At 44.5% G+C, this 16,039-nt stretch overlaps 1 protein-coding gene across 7 annotated transcripts in view; it reads right to left on the bottom strand.

The window, feature by feature from the left end:
• The window catches only part of PLXNB2 (plexin B2), a 266,904-nt gene that overhangs the window by 212,657 nt on the left and 38,208 nt on the right, over positions 1 to 16,039 (bottom strand). Inside the window, exon 3 of one of the 7 annotated variants that reach the window (XM_075429278.1) lies at positions 10,019 to 10,092. The exons of the other annotated variants lie outside the window; for them this stretch is intronic. The gene's annotated coding sequence lies outside the window, so the exon portion shown is untranslated. The remainder of the gene's footprint in view (positions 1 to 10,018; positions 10,093 to 16,039) is intronic. 7 annotated transcript variants of the gene reach the window in all.

Raw genomic sequence — 16,039 nt, 5'->3', positions numbered from 1 at the left:
TGAGATGAATTAGCATCCAGTAAAATATATATATAAAAAAACATAAAATAATTATATACACACACACAGTTTAAACCATAATACTACCGTTTGCATACATATTACATGCTTATTGACTTCAAATATGTTCCACATGTGTTCTAGAAATGTGGTTTAAATCATATGCATGGGCACACACAGAGAGTAAAAGATTCTTAAACCGAGTGTAAAATTCAAACACTTTCCTTTTACAAAAGCTGCCATCTTACCTTCCAATTACATCTTCTAAAGCCAACAAATCCGAGCATGTCACACAGCAAAAGAAAACATCTATTCAATCTTCAGTCATGTAACTTCAGCTCGGAACACAATTAGCAAAACTACCCCCTCCTCAAGGCCTCAAAACCAGTCATTAGTGAAGCACTGCTTCAAAACAAGAGAAGGTCACAAACAGCAAACAAACTACATCTTCTGTAACACATTGAGTCCTTATTGCTAGAAAACACAGCTGTCAAGCATTACCTGAAGTAATTTTTCTGTGGAGCTCAAGTAGTTTAAATTAGCCAAGTCCTCAAACAGACTTTCACACCCTCTAATCATGACACTGAGTATCAGAGGGTTCTCAAGGTTAGTAATCTACATAATTTCCCACTTGTAGTCAAGAAACTCAGACCTTACTTGAAGTAGCTCTTATTATTATTGGCATTCCTTTAAAAGAACACCTTTTAGCCAACAGGCACAAGAAAACCCTAGCTAATGTTTTCGTATGTTAAGCCAAATAACACATGTTCATTGGACGGCAACCGCCTCTATTTTGAGGTATCCTCACAAACTAGCATGACTTGCCTCTGGAGGACGAGGCATGAAAACGGATCCAAAACACACAACCATGTGCTGCCTCAGCAGTTACCTGGTGGTAACGAGCACAGCCCCTGCAAAGGGAGCCTTGTAAACCAGCTCTTCGGCAATGCACCCAAAGGAGCTGTGGCACACTGCTAGAAACCATCCGCTATGCTATTTGCAGGCGCTGCCACCTCCTGCTCTTAAGGAGTTCCTAAGAAAAGCAAGCATGTTGTCAGGGGGTTTAATGCCACTACAGTGGTGTCCAAGTTTGCGTTAGACACTCTGATGGTGCCACAAGGCAACAGGTGATTGCAAGATCAGACAGACAATGCTGGGACAGACAAGGCCAATTCCCACTCTGTTTCCTCAGTCCAAATTCTAGTATTGGAATTCCATGGAGATTATTAAATATACATCATGCTGAATTACATTAGTGCCATTACCTAAAAAACTCGGTCTTAAAGCAAGTCACTGGATGACAGTTGTTGTCATTTCCAACAGGTTTTTGTAGAGGCCAAAGCTATGCTGATGGCAACTTCAAAGGCTATATGTTACTATGGCAGAAAATGAAGGTCCAGAGAAAATACCAAAATTCAACCTTCTGAATTACTTCTCCAAAATTAAGGGATTTATTAGCCTGACCATAATGAAGGAGATGAAGCTTATTAGAAAATGCAACCATTTGGTCAGAAGAATGTACCAAAATTGAATTAATTAAGAATTTACCTGGGAGAGAAAGAAAATATGTAAGGAGCTCATTTTCCCATTAAGCTAATTGAGAGAAGAGCATATTTCAATGTGGATCTGTTTTTCCCTTGTAAGAGAGACTGTCAGTCAAAGTCAGTCCTTCTTGGTAAACACCACCACAAATCAAGAAACACAGCAGCCTGTACTTTCACTTGCTCAATGGGTTTTTTGTTGTTGTTAAGTTTGAAAGCAAGCTCCAAGGAAAACCAAGACTTAAATGAAGTTTTATCCAGACTAGGCAGACACCTTTGAAAGCAAGAGAGGCAACTTACAATTAGGGCCCACAGGGAAACTCGGCTCCTTCCCCACAAAGGGAGCAATGCAGCTTTGTGCAACGGAAGCAGATTTTATCAGCCCGCTTTGGAGGAGAGCATGGTTATCTCTTACACCACGGCATGGAGAGGACCAGCAGCAGAGCTTTAGGGTGTTACTCTATGGGATGGATCCTCTGGAGACAGAGCTGACTGGAGGCTTTTCCAGCCCTTCCCCTTCTCCTGCAGCGATTAGCTCCTACACCCTCCACACCCTCTGCCAGAGGTGACCACTCACAGAATGGTAGGGGTTGGAAGGGACCTCTGTGGGTCATCTAGTCCAACCCTCCTGCCGAAGCAGGGTCACCTACAGCAGGCTGCACAGGACCTTGTCCAGGCGGGTCTTGAATATCTCCAGAGAAGGAGACTCCACAACCTCCCTTGGCAGCCTGTTCCAGTGCTCTGTCACCCTCAGAGGGAAGAAGTTCTTCCTCATGTTCAGACGGAACTTCCTGTGCCTCAGTTTGTGCCCATTGCCCCTTGTCCTGTCACTGGGCACCACTGAAAAGAGCTTGGCCCCATCCTCCTGACACCCACCCTTCAGATATTTATAAGCATTTATTAGGTCCCCTCACAGCCTTCTCTTCTTCAGGCTGAACAAGCCCAGCTCCCTCAGCCTCTCCTCGTAGGGGAGATGTTCCAGTCCCCTCATCATCCTTGCGGCCCTCCACTGGACTCTCTCCAGTAGCTCTTCATCTTTCTTGAACTGGGGAGCCCAGAACTGGACACAGTACTCCAGATGAGGCCTCACTAGGGCAGTGTAGAGGGGAAGGAGAACCTCCCTCGTCCTGCTGGCCACACTCTTCTTGATGCACCCCAGGATCCCATTGGCCTTCTTGGCAGCCAGGGCACACTGCTGAGCTGATGGTTAACCTGTTGTCCACCAGGACACCCAGGTCCCTCTCCACAGAGCTGCTCTCCAGCAGGTCCACCCCAAGCCTGTACTGATGCATGGGGTTGTTCCTCTCCAGGTGCAGGACCCTGCATTTGCCTTTGTTGAACCTCATCAGGTTCCTCTCTGCCCAACTTTCCAGTCTATCCAGGTCACGCTGAATGGCAGCACAGCCTTCCGGTGTGTCTACCACACCTCCCAGTTTGGTGTCACTTCCATGAAGTGCTTTCTGCAGCAATTCACAGACCCAGTTCAGAGCACGGGCACACAGACAGCTCAACAGACACGGATGAGGCTGAAAATTTACTCACAGCTAAGTCCGGCCTTACTCCCTGCTTACACCACTGCCGATGTGTCCTCGACCCCGTGCTGTGTTGGAGCAACCCAACTCAGGAAAAGGCTGCCAAAAACGAAGGCGGGGGAGGAGGGAAAGGAAGACAGACAGGATCAGTTCTGTGACAAACTATTAAAAGAGTACAAAGCAAGGGTGTGTATCTGTACGGTTCTCACACACACACATACATACGCAGGCCAAAAATTTTGTCCCACAAAAGCACAGCTTGAGGTGGTGATGAACTTCAGTGGGGACAGAGGAGAAACCACAGAAGCTGGAAACTCTCCCTCTAGTTTTGCTGACAAAGGATACAGAAAAATGTCCAATTCCTCCTTCTGCAGTATCACCACATAAGCGGCCTTCCAGTCGATAGTACTTCATGCAGTATCTCCTCCTCCAAGTTCATATTCACACATGCCAGTATCATGCTGGAAGAGCACCCGAGCCTTGCCAGTCTACAAGAAGGCTAACAGATCCTTTCCTGTCACAACCATTACTTAATTCTTTGTTGATAACTGCATTTGTTGTATCTCAAGGCTCTCTAGGAAGCATCAGTTACACATTGTGTGGATTAACTTCTCATAGTACCGAATTTTGTTGTTAGGCCCAACCACATGTTTGCTGGACTCCACCTACCAAGGTTTAAACTGAGGTGAGCTCAGCGACGCTCTTCTGAAATAATCTGTTCTTTTAACACTCCGAGAGTAAATTGTGGCAGCCAGTCACAACAAATACTCTTGGATCCGATGACCACATAACAGAACTAAGCACACACATAACAACACAGCTCTAGGTTTGAAGCACACACTTCCTTGACTACATTCCTACCCAGCTTTTTCAAGCACAGCCTAAGAGAAATGATTTGCTATGAGACAAGTCACATGTGTTCGTCACTACTTGTGGCCAGACAGCAGCTCCAGCTACACCAGTTAAAGACCCTCAGCCTAGTGCTTGTCAGGACCCCTGGGGAGGTTACCAACCTTGAAAGCTGCCAGCAGAGCCATTCAGACGATGCTCCCTTATCCATTTCTGTCAAAACCAGGCAGATGTGTGAAGACCTGCTGTTTAAACTGTGTAAGCTATCCCTGCTAATTTTGACCACGGGAACAGCTGACAGAGTTGTGGTTGGAGGAGGAGCTGTGATCTGCCCAACAGCTCTTGATGGCAACACCTCTGGCTGGAAGGATGAGAGAACAATAAAAACAAAAGTAGATGTCCTCCTGCATGACCAAAGGGGAGCTTCTCCAACCATCAGCCGAGCAGCGCTGGCAGCATGCTTTGTGTTATATCTTCAAGCAGCAATGGAAGGGAATGACTGCAAAAGCAATGAACTGAAGTGCAGGAAAGCTATGAATTGCCTGTGCTTGCAGAGAGAGCAACTGAGGCACACCACCTTTCCTAGGCTGCATGAGGGGGCTGTGGAAGAACTTAACCTTATACCAGCTTCCTCGGGCAGACCACAAACAACTAGGTGGTTGAGGAACCTACCTTTCCTAATGGAAACGTTGGTGGGGGAAAAAACAGGGTGGGGAAAGCACAGGATGGGGAAAAAATGCAAGATACTAATTGGAAAGAGGAGCAGATCCCTAGCAGTCCTGTACGCTATTAGTCCTGTCAACCCCAAAAAAAGTCTCACTAATCCACCAGATCTGCTTCTGGGTCAATTCTGTTCTCTCTCCAAATACTTGTATTCCTTAAAGCAATGCACCAGCCCCTTGGAAGGGGAAAAATTGCTGGTGCCACAAAACGTATGAGCAGTGGAGTGGTGAGGAACTGGTTAAAAACAAAATAAGCATATGTAACGGGAGAGAAAGTGTTCACTGCTCCAAGGCTGGAGAAGGTCATAAAGGACAGTGGCACATAACCAAAGAAATGATAAATGGATTTGGCATCTGCATTAACTTCTTCTCAGTAAAATCCCATGAAGACTTTTGCTGGCTTTTCTTACCATGTGTGCACAAATCCAAAACACACACGCTGTGTTGATTCAATCCACCACAGCGCCTTAAATTGCCTGCTTTTGCTTGGGTCTGAGGCTTCATTCCTTCCTCTTTTCCTGCCTGCAAAGGTAAAAACCTTCTCCCTTTCTCGCAAGAAAAACTTTTCCTAAAAAATAATTCTGTTTACCCAGAAATGCTTCCCAGCCCTTCCTCTTGGTGAGCAGAAAGCAGTAAGTACTGTGAAGGAGCCAAATTGTGAAAAAAATTTGGGGAAAGAGCACTGTAAACACTTGAGCTGGCTTCTCGCATCACATTACGACAGTTGTTGTGCACAGCACGTTGAGTAAGTGCAGGCTCCTTTGTTTCCCTACTCAATGATTTCATTTTTTAAATGGATGTCTAAATTATAAATGTATAACTGGGCAAATGGAAAACCTAAATCATCAACTTTGGCAAATGAGATGTTCTGCTAAAAATAATTGTGGTATTTCTGGTTTTGCAAAAAACCCAGTACTTTCAAATAAGTTGGAGACTAATGTAGCTTGGTGGCCTCTTCCCGAGCTTGAAGACAGATAGCAATAGTCTCTTGCTCCTTACAAGCAAGAACAGCGGAATGAAATTAGTAAGTGCAGGCAATTTAACTGCTCCATGATGAGTTTACCAATGGCACTAATGAAAAAGGCAAGAATCATGCCAAATATAGACTGCTTCTCTTCAGAAAAGCCATAAGGGACTGCTGAGAAATGGAAGAAGAGGTGGCTGGTGAAGCAGGAGGACTGGAAAGGGCTGAGGAGGGGACCAGAGTAGCAGAGACGTCCCCTTCTGAAGCCTCAGGGAAGGTACTAGAGGGAGGGAGAACTTCAAGCTCTTAAACTGTCAGGAGAGTATAGCAACAGAAGAAATAATAGTTTTCCCCTCCGAGCGCTTGGAATAAGAGTGAACAATAAAACTTGTAGGCACCTACTAGCAAGGCAAAATGCACAGTGAATAGGCAGCATTTAGTCCTCAAACACAGGCCAGGAATGGCGGCCCGGGATTACTTGCCCACAGAGCCGACCGTGTGCCACCCGGGCTCCCCGTCGGGGTGAAAATCACTGGCTTAGCTACTTGCTGTCTGCTGGGTTTTTTCTTCACTCTCTAGTTTTGTCAAACTCTGAAGTTACCAAAACCTGGGAACTTTCAAAATGGAACTTGGAAGCTTGAGAACAAACCAGGCAAAGGTTTTGTCTTAGCCCCACAACCGTCATGCAAAATTATATTTTGGGCAATTTTTAAAAAAATTATTAACTCCTGAAGGATGAGACAAAAATGAAACCTCATAGCTCGATAGCTCAAGCATGACAGTTTGACTCCTAATGCAACAGAAAAAAACAGTATTCCGAAAGTATTTGTTGTATGTGTCAGACGAAGAGAACGTGCAAGGGCCGCTTTTTGTAAGTAATATTTGGTAGCAAAGTATTAAAAAAAAGACAAATACTTAATTTTCTTATTGGAAGAGAGGAACAGCTGGCATGCTTTAGTGAAGATAAACATCCAGACTCCATCCTTGCTGTTTGAGAGTTGATCTTTTTTTAATAGGCTTTTCCGAGATTGGCTGATGCCTTACTCAGCAGCAGTTTGCAACAGAAGAGGAAACTACTGCTAAGCATCAACTAATGAATTCTGAAGTTCCAAGAAGTGGTAACATCAAGTATGTGTATCTATATATTCTTGTGAATTACATACACACAGAAAGGATAGGAATTGTGATACAGCTGTTGAAAGTAAAACAGAAAATCACTGTAAGATTTCCTTTTAACTTTAGGTCTTTTTTCCCCCAAAATTTAACAACACAAATCAAAAACAGCCCTGCTAATAAGCTGAGCTGTCACACCTTCTGGAGGAGAGTATAAAATGGGCATTTTAAAGCAGACGACTCTGTAGACACAGATTGTGTTTTCCACATCAACTGCAACTTTTGCTTTTGTAATTTATACTGCAGTTTGAAGATGCCAGCAGTTGAAGGGTTATGCAAGCTTCTGCTGTGAAACAAAAATTGGAAGGTGCTTCCACATTTCTCTCTAAATTAAGATGAAGCCAAGAGATCAAATATATTCTAATTAATGGAAATTTTAAAAAGCCTTCTTTTCAATGGGATTGTTGTACAGTGGCTTCCTTCTGTGATCAGCTTTATACTCCTGATTGAATCTCTCATCTTGTTTTTTTGTAATGATCAAAACCATACTCACTAAGGTCCCCCATGTTCACGCACTAATCTTCAAGATGTCAGTCTTTAGTGCCAATATCAAAGTCGTTAGCTGTTTCTATGCACCACATGACTGGTGGCTTTTCGAAGATGGCTGAATGACTCCTATTCATTCACCATGTTCCCCTCGGATGTTATACTTGCCTTTGTTTACAGGTATGCTAGAGTATGCTACGTGCTTTCTTGTAATGTCCACACCAAGTAGCTCTTCATCCAGAGAGACCACCTGGAGCAGCAGTGTTTGCCCAGGTCCTCCCTCATCCATGCAACAAGCTCTGGTCTTGCACCTCTGTGCACCGAGAGCTGAGCAGAGGTCCCTGCCTGCCTGGCGTTCCTTGTTCTTTACATGGTCTCTCCTTCTCGCCCAGAAGGCTGTCACGGTTTGGTTCAAATCCACGCTTCATGGCTCCTGCTGGAAAGCACAGGGCCCAAATGAAGAGTGCAATGCAGCTAGTAGTGTCAGCAGCTGCTTCCTACCATGTGCTTGCCAGCAGATATGGGCGAGGAAGCCAAGAATGCATGTGTATAGAGGCACACATGTTACCATGCTCTCCTTCATATTGTCCTCCCTGGCCAGCCAGGTCAGAAGCCGGCGGCAGGGGTGCCAGCAGGGTCTGCATGGCGTGAGGTCCGGTCGGGGGCTTGGGGCCAAGGGATCTGGAAGAGGCAGCAGTTCCTGGCTCCCATGGGGTTTTGAAGTATCTTGCCTAGAGACAAGGCATGATGGCCTCCAACAGCAAGTCGTCTCTTCTGACAGAATTTCTCAACTCCTGTGTTTATGGGCACAGCCTTTATGGGTCAGCCTTGTCTGAGAAAGCAAAACCTGGCAGAGGCCTCTGCAGAGACTGCCAACCTACAGCTGCTAATTTATGAATTACTAATTCATAAATGTAGAGCTCTGGGGAGGTCTCCTTGTCCAAAAAGCAGTGCAGACATTCTCTTTCTGACAAGCAGAAGCGGTACGGCAGGGGGGTGGCGGGGTTACGAGATGCACCCCCTCCCTGGTTGCCAGCACTCGTGTGCGTGGTTTTTAAATCTCTTCTCTACAATGACGGTTCGGAGGCGCCACTCGGCTGCCCGCCCTGCCAGCCTTACAACTACTGCGGCACGTTATAAACTCTAATCCTCCCCCAACTCATTCACCTTCATCAAATGAACATCAAAGCCTCCCCTGAAGTGTCTGGGAGGGAAAGTTAACATTTACTGTCTATTAAACGTGAACTGGATACACCTCAGTTCACCTTTGCTTTCACATACAAGTCAGAAGGTTGAATCATACTGGGATAGGACTGACCTACTCAGGTTTTGTTCAAGTTATTGACGTTGCTTAGTTATTCCTTTTAAGCCAGACTCTTAAGAGTTTGGCACACAAGGCTGCAGAAGAGCCTCAATGTTTCTGAAAATCTCGTTAGGCATCTAGCTGTACTCCAAATCCTCAACCTTAGCATACCTCTGTTTGACCTTTCATTACTAGATGCATGTTCTGCAGAGCAGATGTTGTGAGAGCTCTGCCCTGTCTCCTCTCGACATTCTCAAATAGCTACATTAGACATCCTGAGGTGCTGAAAAACTCCAGCACTGTAAGGGAGAGGACAACACACTATAAAGGTATGTTAAAGAGGGCTTCTTTCAGCTTCTGGTACCTTAGATACACAATAATTCTGGGTTCAGAAAAAAGTGAACACTTCCTGACGCTTAAACCCCTTAATTCCGAATTAACTGCATGCCAGTGTACACAACTGAGGAACCTTCTGCACAGCCAGTCCCTCTGCCAGCAGCTGACTAAGCGTCAAGGATGGAGGGAACGATGGGAGAAACAAGCAGGCTGGATTTTTGCCTCATCTGCCAGACTCTTCCCTAAGATTGAAAACTTGACTTGTAAGGAATAAGCTTTCTTAAAATTTCATTTTTAAGGCAGAGTACAGCAAATACTAGCCCCTAGTTCTGAGCAGCAGCTTCTGCTAGGGCAGATGTAGGGATCATAAAACCCAGGGAGGGAAAAAACATAAATAAAAATCTTGATTCCTTACATGGCAGCTTAAGAGAGCACATCAGGATACCAAACCACACATTTATATTTTTCATGCTAACAGCAAATAAATCACATTAGACACCGACTCCTTAAACACTTAGGACAGATTATAAGCACAACTAGCTCATCCCTGGCACACACCCCCAACTTTTAACAGTCAGTTTATTTAAAACCTGCACACTAGATTTGAGCCTTCTGCACAGCGAGCTCTAGTATGCCAAGTTGCAACCCAAAGTGACTCTTACTACCAGACTATAAATCCCAGAAAATAGGGCTAAGGGTTCATTATGAACCTGGTGACAGACTCCTAATTATAGTGGTGCTATCAAGCATGATAAAGGCTGGTTGGTTTTATTTTAGTCTCATCCAAAGACTTGTTGGATGCTGGATTAGCTCATCTTTTCACTCCTGTTGAACTGCCATATGTTTCTTTTTCTCCTTTATGTAGCATTTGGCAGGAGTTATTTGTCAGCATTTAGAAAAAGAAAACATGTCTGCAGAAACTTCACTCCTAGTTCTTTCCATGCTAAGTTCCTTGTTTTACCTGATAAAGCCTCAGAAATAGCATTTTCACATCTAAAGCAAAAGTGGGTAAGAACAGGCTGCTATTAAAACATGAAATATGGACACTCTCACACTGTTTGCATCACAATACTGCGGCATAACATTGCAGTTTACTTCAAAGAAACAGATACCTCAGTAAAAAGCTGTCTCTTTCTCCCTCCCCTTCCACATCAATTCTGCCCGATTTCATATCCACTTCAAATATCTGCAAGTAAATCAGAGCAAAATGTAGCATTTTACTAACAGATTTAATTATTTATTCATCACTACCATCTACCAACACTGTTGCAAATATCCAAGTTCCACAAAACAAGTCACAGGAATAAAAATAATATTGATGCAAGGGCTTTTAAAAAAGCCTCTTGTCTGGCAGGTATAAAATCACTGAATCTCACAAGCTTAGCTAATGCACCACAGCAGAAATGAATTAATTGCTTCCTCTAATCCCAGAAATCAAAGAGCTGGGAAGAACTAAGCAGCACCTATATGGGGACAAACCTGGAAACCAGTTAGCAGGACCTTTGCTAGACAGAAAAGAGAGCCCCAAACAGTTATTTCTTGACTTAATAGGTGTTGGAGAAAAACTGAAGCAATGAAAGAGCTTTGCAGAGGTAGCCAGAGGAGCAGCAGACTATTTTGGCTGCTCCACAAAACACACCCGGGAGAGAAGGCAGAGGTGGCACCACCAGCCTCAATCACGGAACAGAATTAGGCAAGGAATTAGCATTTTGCTGCCCCACATGATTTGAATCAGCTACGCTCAGGCCATCTCCTCCCGCTGCCCTTCCTCCCCTGCCTCAGCTTCCTCTCCAATGAGAATGCTTCTGCCATGGCAAGCAAGGTATTCTTCTACAGGCATCTCCCGTCAATGACACATTCTCCCAACAACTGACATGGACTCATCTCCAGATGGAAAGAAATGCAGTTTATTTCAGAGGAGAAAAAGAAGGGGCCTTGAAAGGCCCCCAGAAGTGACCCAGAGGCAAGATAATGAGAACTAATAGAGCAGGGCTGAAAAAAGGAAGGTCACCTGTCACAGCTGCTATTCAGCTCTGCTAAGAGGTCTTATTGATGGGTCATTAAAGGATCCCCATCCACCTTCAGCCCGAGAATGGTTTTACAAAGCAGATAACAGGGAGAAAAAAAAAAAAGGAGAAAACATCTTGCACCATTTCGTGCAAATTGCATGTGTTTGAGAGTCTTCTGAGTTCTTTTCTGTTTCACTTTTTTTCCATAATTTCCTCTATCTGTGTGGGCTTCTGATGCCAGCCAGCAAAGCAGGAGAATCACTGCCTGTTAAAAAAAGGTGACTACAAAAATACAAAATTGCCTTAGGTTTAAAATGTCTTAACCTGACATCACTACGCACTGAGAAGGTGCATAATGAAGGTACGAGTTTTAATTAAATATTCAAATGTTATTTTTAAATTTAAGTGCAGTCTTCCTGCAGCCATGCCTCATCTCCAATGGTAAGCTCATGCGTTTGGATGGCTGAACTCCACCATAACCCAGTTTGCCTGGAAAAAAGTAATATAATTGATTTCATGATTCTCTGAGCCTTTTGGTATAGGCTTTCAGCAGCCTTACTATTTGCAGCTGTAGATATGTAGCAGATAAAGACTAATGCTGCTTGTACGCCAACCCAGAGATGCGGAGTCTGCAGATTTTAGGAGCTCTACAAGAGAAGCCATGAGACAGTCCTGCAATTTCCATGTAAGTAGGCTAACAGAAAGCTGAAAGGATAAGGCAATATTGATGGCTAGACCATAGCTACTATAACCAGTTGACTGGCAGCATAGCTAAAAGCAGAGACAGATTTCCTTGCTTGGCTAAAGGGGCTTAGGTGTTTTCCCTTCTCTTCGCCCTCCAGCCACTGGCCCTGGCCAGGGGAAGACAGGACCGGGGTCTCTGATGGGATGGATCAAAATCCAACCAGCACCTGCAGTAACACGTAGGCAGGAGTAGCACTCAACTTCAACAGTGTCTTTATACCAAAGCAAAGAATAAATAGAGCCACATGTTACTGGAGAAAAACCTACAGTGAACAATAGCAAAATTATTTCAGTTTTGATTGCCTGTAGTGTTCTATGATAATAATCTGATTTCTACCATTATATGAGTAATAATAATGGTGGCCATTATTATTATTTTCCACCATTATATGAATAATAATGATGGTGGCCAGGCATCACGTGTCCCGAAGTGCCTGTGCGCAGACCCAGGCTCCTGGCGCTGGGTGGGAAGCGGCTTCTCCACTGCAAAGACCATACTTGCACAGCCTGCAGGCATTACCTCTTTGGGGAAATTAGCTGCTACCAATTAAAGACCTGCTAGCTGGCGTTAACTGAAATGTTTTGAGGACTTGCACTTCAGCCTATTTTGGTCAATATTCATAGAAAGAGCACAAGCATCTCTGACAGCATCTCCCCCCTCATGCCAAATCCTGCCTCTGAGCTGTTAAAAGAAAAGGTCACCTAAATTTAACAGGACTAACAAGACATTTTCTCAGTCCTCTTTCTTAGGAACAGCTGAGCTGCCCTGGCTAAATACTGCTTTTTCTTTTTAAACAACAATAACAGAATATTCAGCAAGAGGCAGACACCGAGTTAAAGAAATCTCAGTGCAAGCTGTTAAAATTTGGCAAACTTGTAAGCGGCTGAAAATAGAGTCTTATAATGGGAAGTGTCAAACAACCTTGATAATAGGCAGCATTACCAGTCTGCTCTGTATTTCTAAATTATATTTTATTACAGTGTTAAATATGCCTGAGCTCCATTTACCAGTTCCACCATTGCCAGCCTGAGAGCAGCTGCTGGCCGATGGCAAATTAGCAAGTTGTATTTTTCCTGGTGTAGACAAGAGGGTAGTTGTTTCTGACTTTCAGCAGTTGGAGCAGGTTCATCTCAGCAGTTTTTATAGAGCTGAATGTGTTGGCATATGGCCATTAACACATTTCTCAGGTGGCTCCCCGCAGTAATGAGGTGGCTTGAACATACGAGAAGTAAGCTCCAGCTAGATTGTTCCACAAGTTGGTGTAGATGCAGTCAGCAGGTGACGGTGAAGAAAGTACCACAAAATACACACATTCCAGAATCTTTGCTATTTTTGAAAATAAATTAAAACTCAAGTTGACACTCACGAAACCCAGGGCCTTTACTGTATCATGGGGTAAGGTTTATATGGCCAAGTCCAGAAAGGGGTCCAGGGATCTTTCTTCTGCTACAGGGTAAAAAGTGGTCTGCCCATGCATATCTTCCAGGAGAACCAATACCCGTTACAGACCCACACCTGGAATATCAACAATCTTTTACTGGGGAAAGATGAGCCATATGATCTCCCAGCCTAAAAGACTGGCACTTTGCAAGAATTCAGGGGTTTCAGCCAGTCTCCAAACAGGTCTTCAGATAAGAGGCACTTTTTTAGGGTGCCAGACTTGCATGGTGTCAACCAAACTTTCACCAGCCAGGACCAGTCAGTCTGCAAGAAAGGCTGCCAGTTCTAGCACAGTCCAAAATACTTTGTTAAAACTACAGCTCACATTGTTCCTATGGAGTCAAAAAGGGGGGTGGGGAGGTGGACATGACACCCTGCCCAGGCCGCACGCCCTGGGGAAGCCAGACTTTGGCCATCACAACTCTGGAAGAAAACCACCACCTCGGGTGTGCCAGAGAGCAGCTGCGCAGCACCAGCAGTGCAGGGGGTAACGCTTCACGTGAAGATGGATCAGGAGAGCATCAAAGAGAAGTAGCTGCCTGTCAGCGCCTGGCTGGGCCCCCACTGGAGTCTCTCTTGGCCGAGTCACAGCAGAGAGCTGAGGCAGCTGCTAGCACAGCATCATGATGACACAAACACAACTATAGCCCCTTCTTCTTGTCCCCTGGTTACCTCCTCAGCCACCTCCATATTTTATCGTCCCGTCTACTAATCAGCCCCTTGGGGACCAAGGCCAAGGCATGGTGATGGTGTGGGGCTGTGACACACAAGCTCTCCTGCAGGAACCAGGACTGGGTCACATCGTTCAACCTCCCATTTCTACGTCTGCAAAGCAGGAGTAGCACTTCTCTCTGGCACAGAGTTACAAGGATAAATGTCTGAATTCTCAAAGCACCTACATACATCAGTAAAGGATCCAGAGAAAGACTCTTCAAGCAATGTACAAAAGCAAGAAGGATGCATTCCAGTCAACAGTGCTGCTCAGCCTTCTGCCCTGGAGATCTTGGGAGGTACATCACAAAGCACAGGGGTAGCGGGAGCAGAAATCACTACAAACACTGGCAGGTGCTGCCCTGAAAGCAGCGAGCGTGTGTTTCGGTGTGCTGGCACACAGAGCCAGGGGCCAGTTTCTAACTACCGGTAGTGCCGGCTCCTTTTCTGCCTGGTCCGTGCACCAGCTGAAATGCAAAGCGGGCACTGGATGTTTTTCAGAGAGATTAAATAATCTTTTGATCTAGAGAACAGAGGGCAGCAGCTTCAGAGGCCGCATGCTCATCCTTTTCTGATGATCAAGTCCCTTTGAGGCATCTTGGTGAGGACATGTTCAAAACACCTCAAGTCTCAGGCTGTTTGGCTAATCTGGACTCCTGAAGTTGTGCCTATATTCAGGGAGAATATGAATTTTTTCTTCATCACCTCTTACAGCCTCTCAGCTTTGACCAACATTTCCCCAATCCCAGGAACTCCACTTCTCTTATCCTTTCTGTATGTCTTCCAAAAACCAGGATTCTCCCCTAACCAATTCATGCATCACTTGTGCCAAAAGACCAGCTGAACATATCCCCAGCTTCAGAGCCACTTCTTGCAGGACCCCCCTTGCCCATCAAAGAAGTGTCCTCTGAAAAGCATCAGGCCATCCAGAACAGGTGAGATTTTAATTCCAAGCTCACCAGGGCCAAGCTGAAAAGCTGCTGAACTCTCAAATGATCCAATAGGGAAGAATGGGAAGAAAGGGAGAAACAAATTGCTTTCTCACAGGAGGTAATGAGGACAAAGAAATAGATACAACTTCTGCTAAAAACCAAGTCTCTCCTGCAAGAAGGAAGTGGTAGAAAAGAACTTGATTTTTTCCAGTTGTATCTCCATGACAATAGGACTGAGACTCACTGGACTACTACTTCTCAGGGACAGAGATGCAGAAGGCTGGATTTCTCTTTTAGATTCCAGGTAAAACTCTGCCATTTGCAATGGCTGATGGTTACCATTTATTTCTTTTGCAGTTCTCACCTCTACCCTTCAGAAAACAATTTTATTCGAAAAATAGCCTTATGAGGCAGGACAGCAAAAAAATGCAGTCCTTCTAGAGGCTCTAACAGGTATCAAGTGCTGTAACTAAAGGAGTAGTTACACATTTAGTCTTTTCAGGCAGCAAACATGGTATAAGAAATTCCCACCTATGCTACCGTATGCTTCCACCTCAGCTGTGCCAATCCTTATACCACACGTTGTCAATTGGCACCTGAGACAACATGGATTTAAAAAAAAAAAAGTTCTTTATATTTTAATGTAAAATAATAAATCAACTCATTTCAGTTGTCTGTGACCATGCAGGCACTCAGAGCAACCAAAGCAGGAGGCATTCTCCTTAGGATGACCAGGAGAAAGGCACTGTGGGGAAAGCTTAAGATACAGCTACATCTCAAGACCCAAAATAATGGGAAGTTTGGCACGTGACTGGAACCTGGTACGTCTGCATCCCAGTTCTGCCTATCTTCCTATAGCACTGGTACACACATGGCAGAGCAGTCATTTAACGAACATCTTGCAGTGGTTCAATATGCAAGTATTCCTGGTAACTATGTCAGCCAAAGCTAAAAATAAAACCTAACTATTAGTCACATGAGCACTGTCCCAAAAGCCTAGACAACTCGTTGCAGGAACTTTCTCTGAAAAGAAAAAACAACGGTAATAATACCCAACAGCTCCTGAAGCTATGACTGCTGAGATGGTGCTTCTTTCTTACACAACTTTCTCTCCTACAACAGGATATGTTTTATATATATATATATATATTTATATGTATACCTTGGTCTTTCAATATCGATGAGGACTTTTCATGGCAAACTACTGTTTACTTCAAAGGAGCACCCTCATCAGTGGAGCAGCTCCTTGTTCATGCAGGAAGGTGTAAGAGAAAACGATTGCTTTGCATGCAAGGA

The sequence above is a fragment of the Opisthocomus hoazin genome, chromosome 8, assembly GCF_030867145.1.
Source record: "Opisthocomus hoazin isolate bOpiHoa1 chromosome 8, bOpiHoa1.hap1, whole genome shotgun sequence".
Taxonomy (NCBI): Eukaryota; Metazoa; Chordata; class Aves; order Opisthocomiformes; family Opisthocomidae; genus Opisthocomus; species Opisthocomus hoazin.
Note: the sequence above shows the minus strand (reverse complement) of the source record. Positions and strands in the feature narration are given on the sequence as shown.